Below are 17,779 nucleotides of genomic sequence, written 5' to 3' on the forward strand. Positions count from 1 at the left end.
GTGCTTCTGGCACGACCAGGACATTGAGAGAATAAGAATTAAAAATGTTTGTATAAATACGATTTCTTGCTCTAAAAACATAGAAAAACAAAATAATAATAATAATAATAATAGTGAATAAATGACATACAAAATAGTAATTCGAAGAAGGACAAGATTTTTTAAAGATAATAAAGACTATAAAAACTAGAATACGGTTCAATTTACTAGACATTATAATCATCGCTAATATTAACAATTAATATTGCATTAACAACAAGATAAGATTAGACAAGTATAAAGTTCATAAAATCAAATTCACCGCAAATACTATTTGCTGTTTAACAATAAAACTACCCTACACTTTATGAACGAATATAATACTATCACTCTCACTACTTTCTTTCTTTCTTTTTCCTGTTTAGCCTCCGGTAACTACCGTTTAGATAATTCTTCAGAGGATGAATGAGGATGATATGTATGAGTGTAAATGAAGTGTAGTCTTGTACATTCTCAGTTCGACCGTTCCTGAGATGTGTGGTTAATTGAAACCCAACCACCAAAGAACACCGGTATCCACGATCTAGTATTCAAATCCGTGTAAAAATCACTCTCACTACTGTCTACCTACAACTCACCGAACAACTTCCTGCATTCACCCACTGTCTACACTGGAATGCTTGTGACGTACACTTCACTCGTTGTTACTATAAGCTGACTGATAACGCCGTCACAAATTCGCGTCAAACACTGGCTTCGCCGAACTATTCGGTTAATACTTCACGTCCCGCTGGTCCGAACATTATTTATATACCTTAACTTGTAGAACCAGTACCCGCCTCATTCCTTAACTGTTGAAGCGTAAAAATTCTCGTATTCCGCGTCCTTACATTTTCCCACAAATTCCTATTCCGGTCCGGTAACCCTGTTCGTTGTACAACAGCTGTTGGAGGTGTGTCTATTGTCAGTATTACAAATAACAGATTGTTAAACGGACTTATTAGCATGAGAAAAGAATTTATTTTAGTTCCTCTCTGGATTTCTTTCATTATTGTTTTCTCTTTCTTTCTTCTTAATCGGAAGGAATCCGTTACCCAAGTCGTTATACCGGTCCTGTTACACCATCAAAAAAAATCCAGTGTGTAGAATGTGTAATTTTTCGATGCAAAAATCTTATGCATTATGTTATTTAGAAGAAAGTTTCTGTGAAACTACCTAAAATAAAAATGAAATAAAAAAAATCGTTGAATTAAGTAAAAACTAGGAACTGAAAAAACTACACAAAAAATATAAACGGATCAAAAGACGATCGTCCATTTTGAAATCTGTTAAAAAATTATTCTTTATGATCACGAACCATAGTATTAAGAATTAGGTAAATCATTTAACACGTAAAAAAATTTTATAATTTAAGAAATGAACGTAAAAAAAGGTTTTTAACTGTTTTCAAAGAAAGTCAAGCGAAAACGTAAAAACCTGATATCAGGAATTTTAAATTTAAATGATATAGGTATATAAAAAAATAAATAATACTGGAAAGTTAAAAATCACTAAAGAAAGGCATAGGAAGAATAACCCGAAAATTCAAGCGTAGCAGACGAGTGAAATACATATAGCAATTATAAAGAAAAAGAAGACGAATATGACCCTACCAAAAATGGATAAAATCATTAACTTATTGTTATCAGATTAGGTTAGGTTTGACAAGGGCAAAAAAACAGATTAAAACCTGATGGAAAAGGCAGTAGGGTTAAATAAATGTCTATAGTTTAAAATCTATATAAAACATTATTATAATTAACTTGCATTAATTAAATTTAATATACGTATTTAATAAAATAAACAATTCAATTAGGAATCGCATGAGTAAGTTTTGTGAATACACGTGAATAAGTTTTCTGTAATGGAGCTTTAAGTTTTAACATAAATTATAATACAATTAAACAGTACTTAACTTGAAATACGTATGACTTACATGCCATCATTATATAGCTTCCTGTTGCAATATAATTATACTAGCGAAACGTCAAAGCTATGAGATTGCTAATTTTTTCTTCAGTAAAGATGATTACATCTGAACAATTTTGTACGTGGATGCAAATCCCTGTTGAATTAAACACGGAACGAATACGTATATTATTCACATACGTATGCACGCACACAAGTGCGAAATTTTATAGTAATGTAGATATTATGTAGGTGCATGTATTGTACAAGGTCATTCATTATAAAACTCTAGTACAAACACTTTTGTAACCGCCTTCAAAGAATTAGTTCCACCTCGTAACAGATATTACGCGATTCTTTCTTTTCTTACACAAATATAATTAATACAATTAACGGAAAAATCCTTCAAAATTATATATTAAGACAGACCAGATTATCTAAAAATGAAATATGAACATTTTCAGTATAATCCTGTTGGGAGAATTATTTTTTTATCCGCAGATTATTAAATACAGTTAGGTCCTTTTTTTGATGGGGCAAGTTGCGCTACATTAACGATTTCATGATTTTTATACAAGTAAATATAACTGAATGTTCCAAACAGTGGCCTTCATACGTCTACGAGACAGATTCGAGGTCGATGGAACAGTGTGTGACGTGCAGAAAGGCCGATCAGGGCGACCTCGGACGGCTACAAGTGATGAATCCTCAGGTGCGGTGATGGAATTGTTTCAGCGTTCACCACAAAAATCTGCAAGAAAAGAGTTACGTAAGAGTGGTTTTAAGTAGTAGTAATGTGCGACGCATTATGAAGAAAGGTAAATTGCGTGTGTACATTCCAAGGATGATGCAACAGCTAAGTGATAACGAGCCAGATCGCAAGATACAATTTTGTAAACGGATTCAAGGGATATTTTCACGTGAACCGGGATTCACGGTTAGCATAAGCGCAATTCCAACTTTAATGGAGGCTATCAATAGGCGTAATTATGTGTACTGTACTGAAAATAATCCCCGCATTACTGTTGAAAAGGCTGTGAATTTTCCTGGTGTGGCTTGTCTCCTAGGAGACTCGTTTGGCCTTTCCGTTTTTAAGGTACTGTAACTGGAGAAAAGTATCTAAGAATTTTTCCTTCCGTTTTTACAATGTACAGTAATGACAGATGTTATTATCAACAAGATGATGCCCTGCTGCACTAGGGATGTGTGAACACACCTGGATCAAAATGTACCAGGCCAGGGGATAGGATGCAGAAGACCGATGAAGTTTCCTGCACGCTCTTTTATGTTTATGGGCACAATAAAAGATGAAGTGTACCGTCGTGAACCACGTAACCTGAACGCACTTCGGGATGAGATTCAAACGGTGCGTGCAGAAATTCAACTGGACACTTTGGTGCGAGCTCCGAGATCAGTCGTGACTCGTACTCAGAAATGTATCGATGCTGAAGGCCAACGTTTTGAACATTTAATTTAAACCCTTTAACCACCGTTTTGACCAAAAAGTACACTTATTTTTCAAACTGGACTGTAGCCTTACTTTTCCCAGAAATTTAACCTTGTAGGTAGGAAAATAAATTTTCTATCACGGTTCAAAATGTATATACATTTTTTAAATCACCCTGGTATATGATTAATTTTGTCGAACGTTGTTAAATTTATATAATCGAACCTAAAAATATTTATACCGAGTTTTCTTGCGAAAAAATACGGTTCGATTTTTCAATATAGATTCGTTAACTGGAAAGAATGAGTTTTGTTTAGTTTAAACCGTTGAAGAACTGTTTCAATCAAGTGGACCTACATTGAATAGGTATTACGCGGTCCCCCCAGCCCCTTCTCAGACACACGTGTGTCTGAAGGTTAATAATTACGTGGAGTGAATAATTACTGTTTACTTCTTTCCAGAAAATCGCCGCCCCAAAACCGCGATCGCGAATAGGTATCACCATTTGTAAGTTCCCTATTACCTTCCTTTCCTTTCAAGAAAGAAGAAAGAGGGAACGAGCCCAGCAGCCATCAGCCCAGCAGCCACTGACAGCACAGAACGAAGAAACCTGCACTTTCCCCCGTTCAGCCCTTCGGGGCTTCGGGAATTCCAAGGTTAATGGTATGTGACTTCGGTTACTACCAATTCTTGGAAAGTGCAGGCCAAAGAAGAACGAAGAGATCTTCGGAAGAATAAGAGGGAGAAGAAGAAGGAAGACCAACCACTCGCCTCAACATCACGGACTGGAGTCCGGAACAGAGCCCAGCAGAGATGCGTCCTGAAGGGCAGCCATACCAGAAGCGGATGAAGAGCTTCTACACAACCTCTCCTATTTCAAAACTTACAGTAAGATAAAATAACCTAGCAATTGCGACTCCTCCGGAAAAGGAGACGCATTGCTCCCTCCTTACAGGTAGTGCCCCGTTGTGGCGTATTCCTGCTAGCCTATTAAAGAGTTAGCACCGAAAGGACTTCAGTGGACGGTCTGAAGGGGAATTACGTCGGGAGGATAGGCTTTATAAGCCTAGCCTTTCGCGGTCGGCCCATGAAATGGGTTCGATAACGCTGGTTTAACAACGGATTGGAATGCAATTAAATCCGTCTTAAATTCACTAAAATAATAATAGACAAAACTTGAAAAATTAGATCCGAGATTAAAAAATAACCCTTTTAAAAACAAGCCCGATTAGAATGATCCAGCAGCAAGGGACTCTGTCCAGGTTCTGCAATAAAGTAGGGAGTAATAGACTCCTGCCAACTTTGCATTCCATTCCGAATAGGTATTCAATTCTTTATTACAGTTGTATACTCTTAACTTTTAATACTGTTTAATATTGTATTGATTGTCTAGGAAACCGATTTTAAAATCTCGGTAAACATTAATTAACATGGTTATTCTTTTTAAGTTGCAGATGATTTTAATTCTTTCTTACTTAAGAATGTTACATTAAACTTAGCATAAGTTAGATAAAAATTCAAATCTTGCAAGCGTTAAAAAAACTTGAGAAAATTTATACATATACAAATAAATTATCAAAACGTGTTCACCAAGAACTGTAACTAAACAAAGAAGATCAAAGAATGTTTTTAACACAATGCTATAAGTGAATGATTTATGAAATAATAATGAAAAAAATACCTGTTCCTTTAATCTAAAAAAGTTACTGTATTTATACAATTCCCTTTGAAAACTGAAATAAAATAAATTAATGACATGAGGAATTTCACAGCTATAATTTTATTTTCTGAGGTAAACAAAAAAGAGAGTGTTGTTATTGTAATAACAATAAATATAGTTAAATAAGAGGCTTCTTTCTATTGACCAAAAGGGAAATAAAGTTATTCTTAAAATTTATAGAACGGTTTAATCTTGAACAACGTAATGAAACATTTGTTTCTGTTGAAAAACCTGCTTAATATTTCTATTTCTGACCGATAATCGTCTTACTTGTTTTACAGGTAATATACAGTGTTCATAAAGTGACGCAACCTTATGGGAAAATGAATAAGTTATAATACTTGTTGAAAGTGGCCTTCACTATGCGATTCACATAATTGAATACGACTTTGCACGTTCTTAAACACATGTTATAACGTTTGCTGAGGAACTGCAGCGATACATCGTTCAATTTCGCTCTGCAATTCGGGAACAGTGTGAGGAAGAGTTTTGTAAGCGGCATTCTTAAGTTATCCCCCAGGAGGAGATAAACTTGGGGACGGCAGAGGACCACAACCCATTCAAAATCATTTGTCCATGAAAACAGTGATCCAAAAAGTCATAATATTGTTGGCTGTATGAGCCGTAGCGTTATCCTGCTGAAACCACGCGTACTCTAGCCGGTCTGCAGATATAAGGTTTACAAATTGTTGCATCATCTGTATGTGTAGCGTTCACTGTTCACTGTGCCGTGAATAATTCACGGCACAGTCACGTCATGAAGATTTGCCTGCGTGAATCGCACACCAAACACCCACTTTTTGTCCGTACAGAGGAGACTTGTGCAGCTGATGTGGTTTTTTTCCGTATATCAAACTGGTAAATTCCGTGCATTCACGTATTCAAGGTGGAACCACGCCTCGTCAGACTGAAACCAATCGTCGAGTTCTTTCCCATCTGGCGTTACAAATGACAGAAAGCTACGCGTTTTCCAGTGTCTTCAGGTGAAAATTCGTGAACAACACGAATTCTGTATGGAGGCATCTTTAAAAAGTTGCGCGATGCCGTGTGGGCACTACCGATGGAGAGACCAGACTGGCTAGACAGGCGTCGCACAGATTTCTTGATACTAACAGAACATGCACCTTGTTCACGTCGATCGGTTTTTCTGGTGTTAGCATTTTCAGTCGACCGCTTTTGGCTGAATCTGCTACAATCCCTGTCTCTTGAAATTTGTGTACAGCCTGATGGAGGAATTATTTGGAACATCCACATCGAACTTTTTTGTGAAGGCATTCTGGGTCTGGGTACAACTGGCACATCTAATGTATCGGGAGACGATGAATATTCTCTGTTGCATTGTGAAACCCATTTTTCCTCAATTAAACCAGCAACAAAAGAAGGAAACATTCTTCCAAAAGGTTGCGTAACTTTTTGAACACTCATATGGTTACAGATATAACTCTTTTTTACAGTTACAGAGATAAACTTGTTTTTCGTAATACATAGCCTAAGTTATTCTGGTAGGTGTAAAAATTATGAAAAGGCTTTTTCATCGAGCTTTTTCCTCAAAAAGGAAATTTCAAATAAAATAATGTTATAGTTCAATTCAATAATTAATCAGCATTAATATATATGTATATATAATTTAAATAATACAAAATTATTTCAATAATTTATAAACTAACTTTTATTTTCTTTTAATTTTATCACTATCAAGAATAGTTATAATTTACGTTTGTATTTGTAAGATTCGTAATGTTATAAAGACTTAAAATATAATTTTTCATTTTATATGCTATTGTTGTTATCGATATACTTATCATTCATTCACCTCATAAAATGGTCATTGTTCTTTTTACTTTGTTAACATTATTGTTCGTAATCCGCGTACGTATGATTTAAATCATGAAATGTTTTATGCGACGTTAAATATGAATATGTAACAAAAGAACATGTTGAACAAAAAAAAAAAAAAATCTGTGATACACAAAGATTGTAATTATAAAATTATTTATATAATTTACTATCGGGTAAACGATTATAGTTATATCACTTTTTGTGTGAGGAAATTAAAATTAATAAAAAAAAAAAATCTGAACAAAGTTTTAATACTTTCCTGGGATTGGCTATTTATTCTTATATAACTTGAAAAAATAATTACTCATGAAAAAAATTACCTCAGGTCTCTTTTTTTAGATGGGGTAAATTTATGATCAGGTTTTGATGAAAATTATTATTATATGTTTAAATAAACTAAAAAAAATGTTTTAAAAATTCAAAAAATCGGTACTTTTTAAATGTTTTCTGTTTCCCACCTCCGAAATCTCCTTCTAAGGAAATTTCTTGATTTTTCTAGTTTACTATGTTAACGGGAAGAAATAACAAAAAAATCACTAAAAAATGTACAACCAGTAATTACGTAATTTCTTCTTTTTTTTTTTGGGTAGGTATGAATTATGATGAAATTTTATTGTAATATTGTCAATAAAAGTATATTATTTAATCTTTTAATACTATTGACATTATAAATAAACCCGAAAAAATTTTGAAAAATTGTTTCTTTTTAAACTTTGATCGGATCCCTCTCCCCCAATATTTCTCGAACTGTGCGCCGCGAAATATTATAAAACCTTCATAATTAATTGAACCACTGAACTGACATTAAATTAAATTATTAATTTAATGTTAATAAAGTAAAAAAAAAAAAAATAAAGAAGATACACGAGTTTTATTTATTTTTATCTCTTACGAGTAGTGATACTTTTACTTAGGGTAGGGCGTCATGGAAAAAGTTTAATTGAAAAAGGGCGCCACGACTCGGAAAAGTTTGGGAAACACTGCCCTTAAGTATTCTCTGGGTCACTTGCACTACTTTCATGCCTCTCTCTTGTTTCCTGTTTAGCCTCCGGTAACTACCGTTTAGATAATTCTTCAGAGGATGATATGTATGAGTGTAAATGAAGCGTAGTCTTGTACATTCTCAGTTCGACCGTTCCTGAGATATGTGGTTAATTGAAACCCAACCACCAAAGAACACCGGTATCCACGATCTAGTATTCAAATCCGTGTAAAAACAACTGGCTTTACTAGGACTTGAACGCTGTAACTCTCGACTTCCAAATCAGCTGATTTGGGAAGACGCGTTAACCACTAGACCAACCCGGTGGGTTACTACTTTCATGCCTAGGAAGACATTAAAAAAAACTGTTAAAAATAAGCAATAAATTTAAAGATAGTTTTTTTTTTTCAATTTTTGTATGTGGCTGTTTTTTTCGCAAAATAATAATATTTTCATTAATTAATGTTGGAAGGGGAAATTTTGGGACAATTTTTTTAAAAATAGTAAGGTAAGCTGCATGTATATACTGTGTTTTATATACAGTGCGGTTATGTATCCACATCTTTGAGAAAACCACCCCCCCAAAAGCCCCCAACCCTGGAAATATTAATTCAAAAATTTTATCAAAAAATTGCTCCATATATTCATAGACACGAATCTATCGGCAAATATTTTTAATGCGGTCAAAATTAGTTGAGTTTCAAACATGCCATCGCACGTACATATTTACGTACGAACATGCCCATCAATTTTTTTGGGGGTCCCTGGATCATGAAACGTCGACAAATGAAAAAATCCCATCCCACATTTTTTAACCGATTACTATACTTCCCTTCTTGCGGAATAGCTCTAGAACTATGATGCCAGGGAAGTAATACTGTTGATTATAAAAATTACACGGGAGAAGTGAATGTTTTATACTGTAAAATCTAGTAGGGTTATTGGAGGAAAAAGAATCTAGTTAAAAATAATAAAACGAGTATTTCAAGCTATAGTGATATTTCACGTTATATTAATAAATATTTTGGAATTATAATCCCAATCTTTACCCATTATTAAGTAGTATATCAAACCTGGTACTTTACTCATTAATAGAATGCTTAAAACGAGCTGAAAGTTTTAATTACCTTATAATAAACCATTCACTTCATTTTTTTATTATATAAAAGCAAGTGTTCGTAGTCAAAATAATGAAAGTTTATAGAGAAAAGTAAAATTGTTATCTATAACACAATGTAGAACAATTCGTATCATAATCACTTTATATAGCGGCTGAAAATAAAGTCGATTTTTTTAAAATTATTTACATTGACATCACAACTCTTTTTGTAATGGAATAATATGAATATTAATTTACTATGTAATAAACGTTTAATAAATATAATATAAACAAATAGGGCTGGTCGATTCATTATTACTTACGCGCTAGAATGAATAAAAAAGTTCATCGTAAAGGGGAATTTTTACCGTTAAACTTAAGATTTACTAATAATAATGATAAACTTAAGTACTACGATTTTAGTATATAAAATGGATGATAAATAATAATTTGAAAAGACTTTGTAAACACAATAAATGAAAAAAAAGGCTCCTGGAATAGACGGAATACCTGTAGAATTACTGTGCAGTGCAGGTGAGGAAGCGATTGATAGATTATACAAACTGGTGTGTAATATTTATGAAAATGGGGAATTTCCATCAGACTTCGAAAAAAGTGTTATAGTTATGATACCAAAGAAAGCAGGGGCAGATAAATGTGAAGAATACAGAACAATTAGTTTAACTAGTCACGCATCAAAAATCTTAACTAGAATTTTATACAGAAGAATTGAGAGGAGAGTGGAAGAAGTGTTAGGAGAAGACCAATTTGGTTTCAGGAAAAATATAGGGACAAGGGAAGCAATTTTAGGCCTCAGATTAATAGTAGAAGGAAGATTAAAGAAAAACAAACCGACATACTTGGCGTTTATAGACCTAGAAAAGGCTTTCGATAACGTAGACTGGAATAAAATGTTCAGCATTTTAAAAAAATTAGGGTTCAAATACAGAGATAGAAGAACAATTGCTAACATGTACAGGAACCAAACAGCAACAATAACAATTGAAGAACATAAGAAAGAAGCCCTAATAAGAAAGGGAGTCCGACAAGGATGTTAAAGAACAATTTAGATTCGGAGTAACAGTACAAGGTGAAAAGATAAAGATGCTACGATTTGCTGATGATATAGTAATTCTAGCCGAGAGTAAAAAGTATTTAGAAGAAACAATGAACGGCATAGATGAAGTCCTACGCAAGAACTATCGCGTGAAAATAAACAAGAACAAAACAAAAGTAATGAAATGTAGTAGAAATAACAAAGATGGACCGCTGAATGTGAAAATAGATGGAGAAAAGATTATGGAGGTAGAAGAATTTTGTTATTTGGGAAGTAAAATTACTAAAGATGGACGAAGCAGGAGCGATATAAAATGCCGAATAGCACAAGCTAAACAAGCCTTCGGTAAGAAATATAATTTGTTTACATCAAAAATTAATTTAAATGTCAGGAAAAGATTTTTGAAAGTGTATGTTTGGAGTGTCGGATTATATGGAAGTGAAACTTGGACAATCGGAGTATCTGAGAAGAAAAGATTAGAAGCTTTTAAAATGTGGTGCTATAGGAGAATGTTAAAAATCAGACGGGTGGATAAAGTGACAACTGAAGAGGTATTGCGGCAAATAGATGAAGAAAGAAGCATTTGGAAAAATATAGTTAAAAGAAGAGACAGACTTATAGGCCACATACTAAGGCATCCAGGAATAGTCGCTTTAATATTGGAAGGAGAGGTAGAAGGGAAAAATTGTGTAGGCAGGCCACGTTTGGAGTATGTAAAACAAATTGTTGGGGATGTAGGATGTAGAAGGTATACTGAAATGAAACGACTAGCACTAGATAGGGAATCTTGGAGAGCTGCATCAAACCAGTCAAATGACTGAAGACAAAAAAAAAAAAAAATGAAAAAAGATATAAATTGTTTTTGAGATCTTAAAGAAGAGCTCTAATAATGAGAGTTGGCAACGATGCACATTTAACTTACACCGTAAAAACATGTTCGGATGAATTATACAAACCGTGTCAGATACATACAATCTCTTAATGGCATTTTAACAGATTTATAGTATTTTAAATACGGTTTCAATTACTATTTACTTCTGTATATAAATAATACATACACATTTTTCATTACATTATCAATCAATATATAAATTTTAGCCAATTTTTTTTTTTAATGTTTCAATAATACTTTAATTTTAGTATTATTAAAAAAATAAACTACTTTTATTTATACATAATAGAATACGATTAATCCTTGTTACATTAACATAAACTGATTTATTTGAAGCACTCCCCTAAAATAGCTGTATATGGAATTTTCACGAGCGATAAGCATAGAGCAGTTAAAGATAAAATTAGAAAGAAAAACAAAAGAAAATCATTACATCAACCTCCGAGGCCACCGTTAGCTATTACTTCATAGGATTGGATGAATGAAACTTATAATGTGTGAAAATGTGATGCCTGACCGGGATTCGAACCCGGGACCTCCGGATGAAAGGCCAAGACAGACGCTACCACTCGCACCACGGAGGCCGGCTTCACATCATAACAATTTTTTTTTTAACCTACGGGTCCACCGTTAGGTATTGTTTCAGAGCTTAAGAAGAATGATTTGTAGCGTGTGTGAAAGTGCCATGCCTGATCGAGATTCGAACCTGGGACCACCGGATGAATAGATTAGATCGATAAAATTATATATGCACATAGATTTTAATTATTTGTTTTTTATGAATCATCTGTAATACATTATAAGTAAAAAAATTATACCTTTTCTAACATATAAGCAACCATTGTGAGTTAAAAACAAGTAAAAAAAAAAGAACAGTAATTTATGAAATTAAATTCGAAGGAAAATTTTTGTACTGAAAAAGCGTGGTTACATGCGTTAAAATTGTTCAATATAATAATAAATAAATCATGAAAAATACTTGACGAGATGTGTTTTATAAGTATATTTTTACTTGCTTTTCTTTAACTCAGTTTTTTTCATGTTTCTTCTCAAATCTTGCATCCTTAAATTAAAATACTTTCTGACATTGCTTATTGATGAAATTTTGTAGTAACTAAGGTCGGGTGACAGTACAATATTTCACCATTACTTTTGCAAACGTCCTCCCGTACAGGGGTAAATTAAGGGTACGGGTGTAAAAAAATTGCAAAATCTGCAAAACGGCTATGCGGGGTTTCAATATGATGTTACCTTTTGAAATCGAAATGAAGCTACTAATTAAACCCATGCACTTTGTATACACTGGTGTTTTTAAAACAACTTCCAACGAGGCTACCACCGTATTGGGAAAGGCTCTCCCAATCGATTTCGTGTTGAAAGTTCGGGCAGCCATGTGGAGATTGCGAAGAGGTCGGGAGGCCGAGGTATTTGGGATGCGGTTTCGAGCCGGGCCAGTACCGGAGCGGAACGGTGATCACAATGCACCGGATCTAAATTTCGTTCAGTCGCCCATCTCCCGCCTGCAGAGCCTCGCGATGGAAGCATGGCAGCAGGAATGGGACACCACGACTAAGGGAAAATCCTTGTATAAGTTTATACAGGATCTGGGGGGATGATATGCCTCGAGCTCGTTTTTAAGGGTGCCCGGGTGCTCACCAACCATGTTAATTTAAACCAATATCCGTTTCGGTTCCGCCTGGTAGCTGATGAGCTGTGCGTCTGCGGGGAGGTCCAGTCAAACGAACACCTGATATTTGACTGCCCCGCTCTTAGGGGGGGGGGGGGGCCCAGAGACCGGACCCTGGAAGTTAGAGGTCAAGGGGAAAATTGGCCATCGCAAGCGGCAAGTCAATGTGGCGAGAGCCGCATTGTCGGACCGTGTGGGAGTTCCTAGATGCGGTTACTACATTCAACCGACATCAGTAGTTTACCAAAGGGAAAAGACTCCTACCATACTGCTGTGTGAAGGTAACCTAGATATATATATATATATAGATAGCTGACCACCAGTCAATTAAGGCTCCACGCGCTTTAATATGGTGGACAGGTACTTGCTGGCATTCAGCGACCTAGGCGGGGCAGCGAATTTCTGTCTAGACGAAGTAAAATTTAATATATGGATTTCATATATATTTTTAGTAGTTGACAGGGTGCGCCTACCCATTTTAGTAAATATAAGACAAGTGAGCGGTTGGGACACGTAAGCCGGTGATGTATGACACCGCGCTTAGTCCGTTCACGCTGCTAGGTAAGCTCTAGGAGCTATTTAGGACACTGGTCGCTAAACTGTTTCGAGGCTTAGTAGCCGTTTGCGGCACAGACATTCGGTCTTATGCTTTATGGCGACCGAATAGGGTGGTGGCGGGAGAAATGCCAAGCAAACAAAACAAAATTAAACTCGTGCAATGTATGATAATAATTTGATTAAAAGTACGACTAAAAAGTATAAGGCAAGTTTTTAAAAAAATCTTTGTAGTATTATTTTTTCTAAACGAAGAGATGTTAAGATAACTTTGGAAATATTTCTTTAATCTTTATTGAAGACATAGGGGTTTACATTTTAAAATCTTAAAAAAGCAGAACCCCGTTAATTATTTCACTAAAAATTTCGAATAAAAATGTTAGAAAATTTGGTAGGCTTTAATATAGTTTTATACTTTTTGAAGAATTAAAAAAAAATTGGTTTTTAGAGAAATTCAAATCGAGCTGGTTCTAAAAAAATTTACTAGACAATATTTAAAAACAAACCCAAGAAATATGAGGTAAAGTTAATATGCTAAATAAACGTAAAAAAGAAACATTGAACTTGAATAAAAAACCTATTCGAATATCAAAGTAAACGATTACCATTTATTAAAATCGAAAATATTTATTCAGCTTGCATTTGGTAAAGAAAAAAAACACAATAACAATAATATACACGGTCCGTAGATAAATAAATAAATAGATACATTATATAAGAAATAAAACCTCAAGGTAAAAATAAATTAAAACTTATAACAAATGCGCAATATAGAGGGAAATAATAATGAAATTAAAGGTTATTCATTAGTATTTATGTTGCTAGTATTAAAAGTCATTAACAACAGTAATAATAATAAAACAATAAAATAGAAATTATGTTCCTAGTTAAAAAAAACAATTATTTATTTATTAATCTTAATTCCAAATAGGAACAAAACGCTAGTTAAAATTACGCAAGTAATTTTGTTATATTTTTAATATTTATACAATTTTATATCATTATACGAATGCACCTACATTATTATTTACGTCACATCTAAATCTTTCTTTAACAAATAATATAAAAAAATATGATTATTAAAATTTTGCGTTTGGTTAAATACAATAACTGTAAGGGAATTCTCATAATATATAACCTGTCATCAAGTTTCATTAATTGAAACCTTTTCAATAAGATTTTAATTAAAAATCTTAATGACTATCGGACTTAATTATTATCATTGAAGAGAATTGTACTTTTAATACGATAGTGGTACAATATAATCCTGTCAGATTTATCAATTAACATACGGTTGAATGAACTACTTTTATACAAAGATGTATTGTTATCATGGATGCAATATTCAGATAAATCTGAAAACTGGTTTCATTCATCGAAAAATGAAAAATTTGACGTTATAATTGTACTTTAGAAATTTTGAAATAAAGAACTGCAACTAACCGTAACAAAAATAGAAGTTTTTTTTTTTTACAATAAAAATCGACACATTATTAGGCGAAAAAGTAATGGAACTTATTTGAATTGAATTTTTTTTATTTTTGAGAATTTACCTATGGCAACCTAAACTTTGGGCCAACGGTTGTATTATTAATAGCGATTAAATACGCATTAGGTGTACACAAGCAGAAATGTTTTCATAAATATGAAAAGTAAAACGAAAATAATATAAGTAAATTATAAAAGGTCAGTGTTTTATATCAAAACGTATTAGACAAGGAACAAAGATTAATCGATACGGACTTGAAAAACTTTTTTCAGATATCGATAAAATGAATGCCATTTAACAAAGGGTTGCACAGAGAAACGGGAAACTTTGAAAGTAGTAGTGGTAGCCCTGAGGAGCCGGTAGAAAGATGGGAGTGGCATCCTTCTGGGCACAACTACCTGCCATTTAATAATCGTGGACCAGCGGGTGGCTACAAGACGTACATTTACCGTGAAGGCATTTTACAAGAATGGTGAAAGGGTGACTGCTGTCGAACGGGAATTCCGACCTCATTACAATTTAGGACGTAACGGTCGCGTTTCATCTTGCCACGCCTCAAAGAAACGGGTTGAAAATTTCGAGGAAGCGGGTTCAGCTCTACAAAAGAAACCACCAGGAGTTCAACGAACCCTAGAAAACATTGAAGCGGTTCAGATCTCAGTTGGAAGGAGCCGACGAAGTTTGGCAAGGAAACGCGCAGCAGCATTGAACTTAAACCGAACAAGAGTCCGTCGAATACTACAGAGTGATTTGAAGTTTCACCTTTATAAAATTCAAGTGTACAGGAACTGAAACAATGAGACTACTTGGTCCCATGAATTCCCGTGGAAGTGTTTCAAAGTGCCGTGTAAAATCTCAGTATTCGCTTCCAAGAATGCATACGTTCGAACGGCCATCATCTTATGAACATTGTTTTTAAAAATTGAAATTTTTTGTCGGGACGTTTAATGGCATATAATATTTATTGTTTTCAACAATAAAACAAGACTGCAGCGCGTCCACAGAAGATCCTTGCCGAGTGTGTAATTGGCCTATAGTACGGTTTCCTGTAAGGTGGCGTGCGTGTTGGCGTCCGTTCCTGCAGTCGAATTGCAGAAAAGGGAGAGAACGGGTAGACATGAAGGCACGACTAAGTTCGAGGAAAGGATAGTTACCCTGAATACCTGGCGGGACAGGTAACAAGTCGCAATGGACAAAACGGTTAATCACCGATCTAGAAGAATGGCGTAACAGAAAGCACGGGGAAGTAAATTTCTGTACAACTCAGATGCTTACGGGCCACGGGAACTTTGAAGTGTACCTATTTAGGAAAGGAAGGCGAGACTCCCCCAGATGTATGTTTTGCCACGCGGAGGATACAGTGGAATACAGGAGGAGGATACAGAGGATACCTGAATGCCCACATGCTTGCCTCACCCGATCACTGGACGGCGGTGGAGTTTTCAACCGAGATGTTACGCAGCAAGGACATGGAGGGTAGAAGCAGGTGATATTAGCGTAGGGAAGGGTGGACAGCCCCAGCCGCGAGGGCCGGCATGCTGAAGTGTGTCGGTTCCAATGACAAAATTTTTAGATAATATTTAGAGGATTAACGACCAGTTAAATAAAAGGGATTCGATCCTGTGTCTATTACCAGAAATGATATTTTTTTGTCCTTGAAACCCCATTTTTTCCATCCCATGGCCCTTACCCAAAGAATAGTAGGAACTCTAAATGAATTCGATATTTTATTTAATAAGAGTGTTATAGCGGTATTTTGTTTTTACTGCTCTTTTTGATTTGGTCATTCCTTCCCGTAAGGGTTGGTGAAATCAAAACTTTTTCTTACAAAACTTTTAGGTAATGTTTACAGGACTAACGACCACTTTAAACTGATTCTACACTGTGCTTATTAAGGGAGGTATGATGTTTTTTGTCTTCGAAACCCCATTTTTTCTATATCCTGGGCCAGTGGTTGGCGATATCAAAAAACTTTACCTAAGAGTTTTAGGCCCTTATTCAAAGAATAGTAGGAACTTCAAACGAATTCGATATTTTACTTAATAAGAAAGTTATAGCGATATTTTATTTTATCGAAAAATCCCCCTCATTTCCACCACCATGGTCCGATTTTTCCCATTAACGAACTCGACCGAGATTTTTCGTCGTTATATTTTATGTATCAATTGTAAAGTGATTGGCGCAAAATTACGGCTGTTACCGTGTCCACAAGAAAGTGATATATATATATATGAACTGGTGGTGGTTTTGGGGTGATTTCTTATGAAATCTACCTAAACCTCAATTATTTTTAATGAAACTACGCTTTTAGAAACTTAAATAAAGTCACCAGACGCACGCTTCGCATTCGAAACTTAACTGACATTCTGAACGGAACGCAAGGATAGCGGGAGATTTATGTACCTCCCTACTAATTGCATAAGCTGGACAAAAGTCCCTTGCTGCTGTGTCTTTCTTTTATCGGGCTGGTAATTATTTATTCAATGGCGATTATATTTATTTTGTTTTATTCACGGATGGAATTATTTCCTGCGTTCCGATCCTTTAAACCGGGATGAAATTAGTTAACCGGGGCTGACCTTGGGAATGCAATTCATTACGCCTCTTTTATACCGTTGAGAGCACGAAGTGTTCAAACGTACCACGTGTATATTCAAAAATGACGCTCTAAACACGAATGAGAGCGTCTTGTAATTTGGTCTGTCGCAAGCAGATCAAACACGTACACGCCAAGTTGGAACCTGTAAATTGTTCATGTTTGTACACTTCATACATGCATGTTCATACCCGTCGCTATCAACGCAGCTAAACTAGATTTTATTGGGTTGTGGTTGGGGAGGGGTCGCGAAATATTCATTATATACTTTTTGGAGGTCGTGGAGCTAAAAAAATTAAGAATCAACTGCTTTAACGTAATCGAAATAAAATAAAATTACATTACCAAGTTTTTATACAGAAAAGAAAAGAAAAGAAAAGACAAAGTCTTGAGGGGGATTTTTGGAGGATAGTATTGAGAAAATGAATGACAGCATGTGAACGCAGCTTAAGACCGAGAAGAGTTGTGCAGTCAAATTAGATAAAATAAT

General features: G+C 34.7%; 2 protein-coding genes across 18 annotated transcripts in view; one reads left to right on the forward strand and one right to left on the reverse strand.

Annotated features, from left to right (window-relative positions):
• The window catches only part of LOC142329377 (putative aarF domain-containing protein kinase 5), a 314,333-nt gene that overhangs the window by 229,969 nt on the left and 66,585 nt on the right, over positions 1–17,779 (reverse strand). For 4 of the 15 annotated variants that reach the window (XM_075373926.1, XM_075373924.1, XM_075373922.1 and 1 more), the window contains one exon: positions 1,955–2,677. The exons of the other annotated variants lie outside the window; for them this stretch is intronic. The gene's annotated coding sequence lies outside the window, so the exon portion shown is untranslated. The remainder of the gene's footprint in view (positions 1–1,954; positions 2,678–17,779) is intronic. 15 annotated transcript variants of the gene reach the window in all.
• The window catches only part of TP53INP (Tumor protein p53 inducible nuclear protein), a 260,392-nt gene that overhangs the window by 179,971 nt on the left and 62,642 nt on the right, over positions 1–17,779 (forward strand). The window lies entirely within an intron of this gene.

The sequence above is a fragment of the Lycorma delicatula genome, chromosome 8 (assembly GCF_047948215.1).
Source record: "Lycorma delicatula isolate Av1 chromosome 8, ASM4794821v1, whole genome shotgun sequence".
NCBI lineage: Eukaryota > Metazoa > Arthropoda > Insecta > Hemiptera > Fulgoridae > Lycorma > Lycorma delicatula.